Genomic DNA, 8,097 nt, shown 5'->3' with positions numbered 1-8,097 from the left:
ACAGGCCGCAGGAAGCATATATGTAGGCTGCTAATGAAACTCTATTAAAACATCTAGAATTTAAAGGCCCCCCTTTGGAGTCTGGGGAGGCAGCGTATTGAGTAAAGATGCTGTGCAAGCATGGAGAAGACCATGCTCAGCACAGCACCCCAAGCACCCATGTAAGAGCCAGGCATGGCAGTCTGAGTGTGTGACCTCGGGGCTGGGAAGTGGAGGGGATGGAGTTCAGGGGCTCTCTGGTCCAACAGTGTAAATAAGCCTGTAATCTCCATCCTCAGGGAGAGACAATTGAGGAAGACACCTGATGTCAACCTCTGATTTCCACTCGGGCATTCCCAGATAAGTGCTCATGGGTGCTTGTATGGGAGTACACACACACACACACACACACACACACACACACACAAAGACACACACACACACAGACACAGAGATATACACACACAGGAAGTTATACACACAGAGATACACACACACAAAGATACACACACAGAGACACACAGACACACAGAGACATACACACACAGGAAGTTACACACACAGAGATATACACACACACAAATACACACAGAGAGACACACAGAGACACAGACACACAGATACACACGCACGTGCTCCTGTGCCCCCGTGGCCTTGATAGGGGATCATGTGGACAGCAGCACCCCATAACTGATGTCATCTCTGCAGTATCACTGCTGTGCTCCTGGCTGTCCTCATTCAGATTACCAGTTTCCCAAAAACGATCCCACAGGAGAGTCCCCAAATCTAGCCAAGAGCCAGGCAGGGTGTATAGCCAGCATTTCCTTAACCAGAGTCATTTGTAAATGGCCAGCCTCGAAGTGTGAACTTCCTTGGATTCAAAACAAACAAAACAAAACAAAAACAGAACTTAAAAGTTCCTGCTGTCTGAACATTTTCTACCTAAAAAACAAACAAACAAAACATGAGCTGGGCGGGGACATCATGCTGCCTGACTCAGGATAAGTAAACACCAAACATATGCTATCATAATTACATTGTGCAAGCCAGGAAATGAGGTGGATCTGAAAAAGAATTGTCCAGAAAGGACCAAGTAAAGGCTGCCAGAACACAAACCAATCAGCCACATGAGCTAGAATCAATCTTTCAGATGTAAGGCTGCTTAGCCTGACTGGACTGAGAAACACCTTCAAGATCAGTAAAGCTGGACTCTGGGCCCATGAATGCAGGAGTTTCCATTCACTGTCAGATGCTGAGGCTCTGAACCAGCGGGATTTGATCCAGTGAAGGATGGGTGAAGCTGGGAAAAGAATCTGGTTGGAGGAGGGAGTCACTGTGGGCCCCTCCGGTTTCTGGTTGTCATGGTGACTTGCTTCACTCTGATGCTCTACCTCACATGAGGCCAGAATGGATGTAGCCAAGGACTTTGGAACAAAATCCTAAACCTGTGAGAGAGAGTAAATCCTCTTTGGGCCCCTTTCCCAGTCATTTGTCACGCAGCGAACGGAGCTGACACAGAAATCTTGAAGGCCACATCAGTTACACGGTTAGGTTAGGTGTTAGATAATGAAGGTGGCCTAACCTCATTTTTCTCTTTAGAAAAGTTAGACTCTACCTCTGCAACCACAGTCTGGAAAGCCACAATCATAATCTCAGCCTCGCTCGTACTATTCTGCAAGCATTGGTTCTATTCCCTGGTGCAGCATGCCAAACATCCTGTTAGTAACATCCTCGCTGAGAGGGATCTAAAATTAGGTAAAGACATGTCGGCCTATGCTGGGCCACAGATGGTGGTGATCCCGTACACCATGCTGGAGCTGAAGCACACCTGCTGTATAGTGAGTGACGTCTGACCTTCATGACATCACAGCACAGTCCACTGTTTGCATGTCTGTGGTGGTGACATAAATGAGCCTGTGCAGCCCACCTCGGGATGGCACAGTGTGTGTGGTTACATACAATCCACAGCATGTGTTGCTGAAACAGAGCAGCTGCTGGTTATGCGTTTTCTGTGCTATGCTGTTTAGAGCACCCCTCCTGTTCTGAGACAGTAACCACAGCAGCTGCATGTCTCCTGCTTAGCCTCTCCCCCAACTGCACTGTAATGATCGGCCTCAGTACATGCATGCTAGAATGATTGTACAGTGATAGAATCACACAAGTGAGTTAATGTCTTTGGCACTTACACACAACTGAAAGGGGGTGTTATGTGTGTTGCGACTGATTTGACATGTCAGATGGACTGGGTTGGGAGATGTCCAGATAGCTGCTAGAGCATTCTTTCTGGGTGTGTCTGTGACAGTATTTCAGGAAGAGATATACAGTTGAAGCTGTAGACAGCATAAGCAATGCCTGTCCTCCATGTGTTGGTGACCATTACCCAGATGACTATGGGCTTGCTTATAACAAATATATGGAGGGAGGACACATTTACTCTGTTTTAATGGTACAGCTATCTCCTGTGTCTGTGGTTCTTTCAGCCTGGTTCTGGAGCTCTTGGGTTTGGATCAGCTTTGAGCATCAGATTCTGAGGCTCATGGCTTGCAGGTAAAATGGCAGGCCACAGGATCTCTCAGCTTCCCAGATCATGACAGCCTCAGGAAGAGTCTCTTTCCACACTATGCATCTCCCACTGGCTCAGTTTGTCTGGAAAGTCTTGACTAATCTTGTGGGCAGATACTTTGTTTCATGAAGTTTTCAGAAGCTAGTTTGAAATAGACAGGGAATTCCTTTATATAAGCTGTTGACTGAGAATGGATTCCCCATAGGCTCATGTATTTGGATGCTTGATCCCCAGTTGGTGGAACTGTTTGGGAAGGATTAGGAGGTGTGGCCTTGTTGGAAGAGGTGTATCATTGGGTGCAGGCTTGGAGGTTTCAAAAGCCCATGCCATTCCCATGAGCTAACGCTCATGCTGCCTCCTACTTACAGAGAGGGGCCAGTTCTCCATTCCAGCCACCTCTCTGCCTGATGCTATCTTGCCCTCCACCATGATAGCCCTGGACTCACCCTCTGGAACTGGGGATTTCAAATTAAATCTTTTTTTTTTCTATAAGTTGCCTCAGTGTTTGGTGTTTTTGTCACAGCAATAAAACTAACTAAGATGCAAGGTAACGTGAGTATTGTCTCTGAGACAGACATCTGTGGTGGCAGCACTAAAATCTAAGAAAATGCAGGACCTTGGGGATGGCTCTGTGATTAACAGTGCTCACTGATCTTCCATAAAACAGCTCACAAGTGCCTGTAACTCCAAGTCCAATGTCGTCTTCTGGTCCTACATCTTCCATCCTGAGTATCCTCTGATCTTCCATCCTGTCTCTCTCCCACACACTGGCCTCTCTGCTTTTCTTTAGTAGAACCACCCTGTCTGTGTTTGACACTCCCCGCCACACAGGCCTCAGATGTGGTGGAGAAGCTTGTGGAAGTGTGAGGGAAACAAGGACAGTTGCCACTTGGAAGCAAAGGCCACCAAGAGCCACCAGTGGTTGCAGCACTACATTTACTCTGTCCTGGATGAGCTGTGATTCCCCCAGAGAAGTGCTCAGTGCAAACCCACAGCCCACCCACAGGCCACCTTCCAAAGCTAAACAGGTGAGAAAGAAAAGAGGCTAAGACTAGGGGTAACTATTCCTCATAATGTAACATTCTTTGCAAATGTTTCATTTGCATACACATGATCTATGTGTGTTGGACAGGAAGGGCAGTGACAGGGATGAGTTGGGTTGTTGCTGGAAACTCTGCATTTGGCTGGCTCCAAGCAGCAAAGGAGATGGGTCTGTGTAGAGGTTGTGTGAGTGGGAAGCAATCTGTGCAGAATGACCTGGATACTGATTGGTCGGTAGCATGCTGTAGGTTCTACCTGCCAACACACGCTCTTCCTGTCATAGGGTTCCTTCTGCCCAGCAGTTTCAGAGGGAAACTGCACAGTCCTAAGTGCTTACTCTTAATCAACAAAAAGGAGTGAATGAAAGCAAAGTTCAGTTCCTTGTGCAGGATGCATAAGAAAGGAATAATATAATTTCAACTAAAATTTAAAAATGCAAAGCGGAAAAATGGCACATATATAATATGCACCAGAAGTTCAGAAAAAATACAATAAGGTAAACAGTCAGCTCAGCCAAAAGGAGATGTTTATGATCTGTGATGCAAAAGGATGCCCAACCCTTCTTCTAAAAACAGAAAATTATAAATGGAAACCACAGGTGATTGGTGGAGGCTCAAAACCGTGACTCTGTGCTACATGTTGCGGTGAGGGAATTGTTCTCTTTCTCTCTCCCACCCTCCCTCTCCTTCTCCCTCCCCCCACCCCTGGCAATTCTAACATGTATGAGGGGTTTTCATAGTTATGAATGAGCATCTGGAAAAATCTAGAAAAATACCAACTTCGTAAGTAATTATTACGAAGTGCAGTGCAGTTCTAGGACTTTATCCTGTGCATCTGTCCAGAGAGTAATCAGGTCTGTCTCCTGATGCATTGCCTGTCCCAGGAGAAGACTGAGAAGACGCCGAGGGTATGCAAGTAGGAAGCTGGGTCAGTTGTGACTGTAGTCACTGAGGAAACAGTGCTTGAGCCTGAGGGAGGGGGGCACATGACAATAAAACACATCTAAGCTATGATGCTGCCTGAAAAGAGAGGTAATGAATGATGTGTAGACAGATGACCACCACACAAGGTGATAGACTACAGGGAAACAAGTCTATTCTTTCGTCATTATTCCTTCTGTGTGCAAGGCTACCTGAGAACCTACCTAGTAAATTTAACTGTAGGGAGCGTAATTTCTACAAGGACAAAAAAGATCATCACTTTGGTGCTCAGAAACTTTAGTTTTGTTTTGTGTTTATGAGTGTTGGCCTGCATGTATATATGTGTGCCACAAGCATTCAGTTCCCAAAGAGGCCAGAGGAGGGCACCAGATGCCCTGAAACTAGAGTTACAGAAAGTCAGGTGCTAGCTACCATTTGGATGCTGTGAACTAAAACTGGGTCCTCTGGAAGATTAGCCAGTACTCTTTATCACTGAGCCATCTTTCCAGCCCTCCTCTACTTTTAAAAAAGTATTATCTAGTCAAAAACGTAAAAATAGATCAACTATGACAAAAATAGATAAGGCTTTATATTTTCTTTGTAATGTTTGGTGGAAGACCATCAGCTGTATTTCTCCCAGCCTTTGTAATCTCACTCATAGATATCAGAATCATGTTCGTTTCCAGACTTAGTTCTTCATTTACAAGAGTCCATATAACTTTAATGAATGCTTCCTCACTAACAGTTGAAGTAACCAGAAAGTAGCTGCAGTTCTGTACTTAGATGAATAATCTAGGCACATTGTGTAATTTACTATTTATTTGAATTTAAATGTTCCCATGTTACTGGGCCATGGAAATAAAAGGTTCATGAAACCTTGAGGAATAGTTTAGTTAAGCATGTGTTTCAATCCTCCTGGTTTTAACAAGAAGCCAACTGAAGGGTAGCGGGACACTGTGAGAGAGTCTGTGTTTGAAATGAGCAAGAGAGAGAATAAATGTAACACGTATCCTTTTTGGTCCTCCTGGGCAGAATGAATGACTGCCTTCCAGTAGATGGAGGTTTTCTTCATCTGTCACTGTACTGGCTATTTTTGTGTCAACTTGACACAGCTGGAGTTATCACAGAGAAAGGAGCTTCAGTTGAGGAAATGCCTCCATGAGATCCAACTGTAAGGCATTTTCTCAATTAGTGATGAAGGGGGAAAGGCCCCTTGTGGGTGGGACCATCCCTGGGCTGGTAGTCTTGGGTTCTATAAGAGAGTAGGCTGAGCAAGCCAGGGAGGCAAGCCAGTGAAGAACATCCCTCCATGGCTTCTGCATCAGCTCCTGCTTTCTGACCTGCTTGAGTTCCAGTCCTGACTCCCTTTGGTGATGAACAGCAGTATGGAAGTGTAAGGCGAATAAACCCTTTCCTCCCCAACTTGCTTCTTGGTCATGATGTTTGTGCAGGAATAGGAACCCTGACTAAGACAAATTGGTACCAGGAGTGGGGTATTCCTGTGACAACCTGACCATGTTTTGGGGAGGACTGTGGAAGGACTTTGGAACTTTGGGCTTGAAGATCCATTTGTTGTTAAGAGCTCTGTCAGATGTTGTGTAGGAGCTTGGAAGATAATGTTAAAAAACAGTGCAGAAGATGGAGGCCTGGTTTGTGAAATTTCAGAGGGAAAATTAAAGACTCTTCAGGGCCATTACTGTTTTGATTGTGAAGATTGTGTAGTTCTGGTTAGCTGGGGCTGAAGAATCAGCTGTGATTAACAAGATACCAGAACTACTAAAGCAAAAACTTTGCATTACTGGGACTATTGATGCTGATTAGCTGGAGCTAAGAAATTAGCGGTGATTAAGAGACCAGCATCGTTGAGGTGACATCTTCTGGGAAGTGTTTTCTGAAAGCACAAAGAGGCTGTGTTCCAGAAATAGGCAAGGTTGTACTCCTTCTGCAGCGGGACTTGGTAATGTGTAAGGGTCACCCAGGTGGTACTGGTTTTGAAAGCATGAAGGGGTCATGCAGAGCAGCTGAGGCTCAGCACTGTGAGAGGCCATGGAAGGCCATTGGTGAAGGTGCAGCCTCAGTTGTAATTGAAGGCCCAGGACTGAAGGGGTCATGCAGTGTTTTGGAGATGCCAGTACCATGAGATGACCACCAAGAGCAGCAGCAGCAGTGGAGTACAGGCATCTGGAGCCCAGAGGACGACGTGTGTGCTACAAAGGGCATGGCTGGAGAAGTGATCCAAGCCCTTGGAGGAGCCCAGAAGATCGTGAGTTGGATCCCAGACGTTGGACGGTTGGAGATTGATTTTTGCTTTAATTGTGACTGTGCCCTGATATTTTCCTCTTGAAGGAAGAAACTGTTTTAGTGGAGCCCAGAGTTAAGAGACTTTTAATTGTAAAAAGACTTTGGATTTTAAAAGAGATGGATATTTTAAAGAGATTGAAATTTTAAGAATATGTAAAGACTGTGGGACTTTTAAAGTTATTTAGATCTTTGGGATGAATAAGAATGTAAGGGTTGAGGCTTACTAGTGATGTGTTTGTGTGTCAAGTTGACAAGGGGTCAATTGTACTGGCTATTTTTGTGTCAACTTGACACAGCTGGAGTTATCACAGAGAAAGGAGCTTCAGTTGAGGAAATGCCTCCATGAGATCCAACTGTAAGGCATTTTCTCTATTAGTGATGAAGGGGGAAAGGCCCCTTGTGGGTGGGACCATCCCTGGTCTGGTAGTCTTGGGTTCTATAAGAGAGCAGGCTGAGCAAGCCAGGGAGGCAAGCCAGTAAAGAACATCCCTCCATGGCTTCTGCATCAGCTCCTGCTTTCTGACCTGCTTGAGTTCCAGTCCTGACTTCCTTTGGTGATGAACAGCAGTATGGAAGTGTAAGGCGAATAAACCCTTTCCTCCCCAACTTGCTTCTTGGTCATGATGTTTGTGCAGGAATAGGAACCCTGACTAAGACAGTCACCTTCATCAGTCACAGGAAACGGGAGTAAGCTGGGTGTGCTGACCCATCTGTCATCATCTCAGAGGTGGAGGAAAGAGCATCAGGGGTTCAAGGCCATCATCCTCAGCTACATAGTAAGTACGTAGGAGGCCATCCTGGGAGAGGGAAGACCCTGTCTCAAACAACAACAACAACAACAAAAACCCCAAAAACAAAAACAAAAACACCAAACAACAAAGTAGCAAATGATGATGTGGTGGTTTAAATACAGTCTATTCATGTGTTTGAATGCTTGGACCATAGGGATTGTCACTATTAGGAGGTGTGGCTTTGGAGGAGGTGTGGCCTTTTTGGAGGGGTGTGGTCTTGTGTGGAGGGGTGTGGTCTTGTTGGAGGAGGTGTGGCCTTGTTGGAGGGGGAATGGCCTTCTTGGAGGGGGGTATGCCTTGTAGGAAGAAGCGTGTCAGTGGGGGGTGGGGGAAGCTTTGAGATCATAAATGCTCAAGCTACAGTCAGTATGAAACACACACAGTATCCTCCATGTTGCCTGAGGATCAAGATATAGAACTCTCAGCTCCTTCTCCAGCACCATGCTTGCCTGCATGCCTTCATGCTTCTTACCATGATAGTAATGGACTGAACCTCTGAAAC

This window comes from Mus caroli, unplaced genomic scaffold, assembly GCF_978045245.1.
Source record: "Mus caroli unplaced genomic scaffold, Mus_caroli_1 scaffold_3, whole genome shotgun sequence".
In the NCBI taxonomy this organism is placed as follows: domain Eukaryota; kingdom Metazoa; phylum Chordata; class Mammalia; order Rodentia; family Muridae; genus Mus; species Mus caroli.
The sequence above is the reverse complement of the archived record's forward strand: the minus strand, read 5'-3'. Positions refer to the sequence as shown.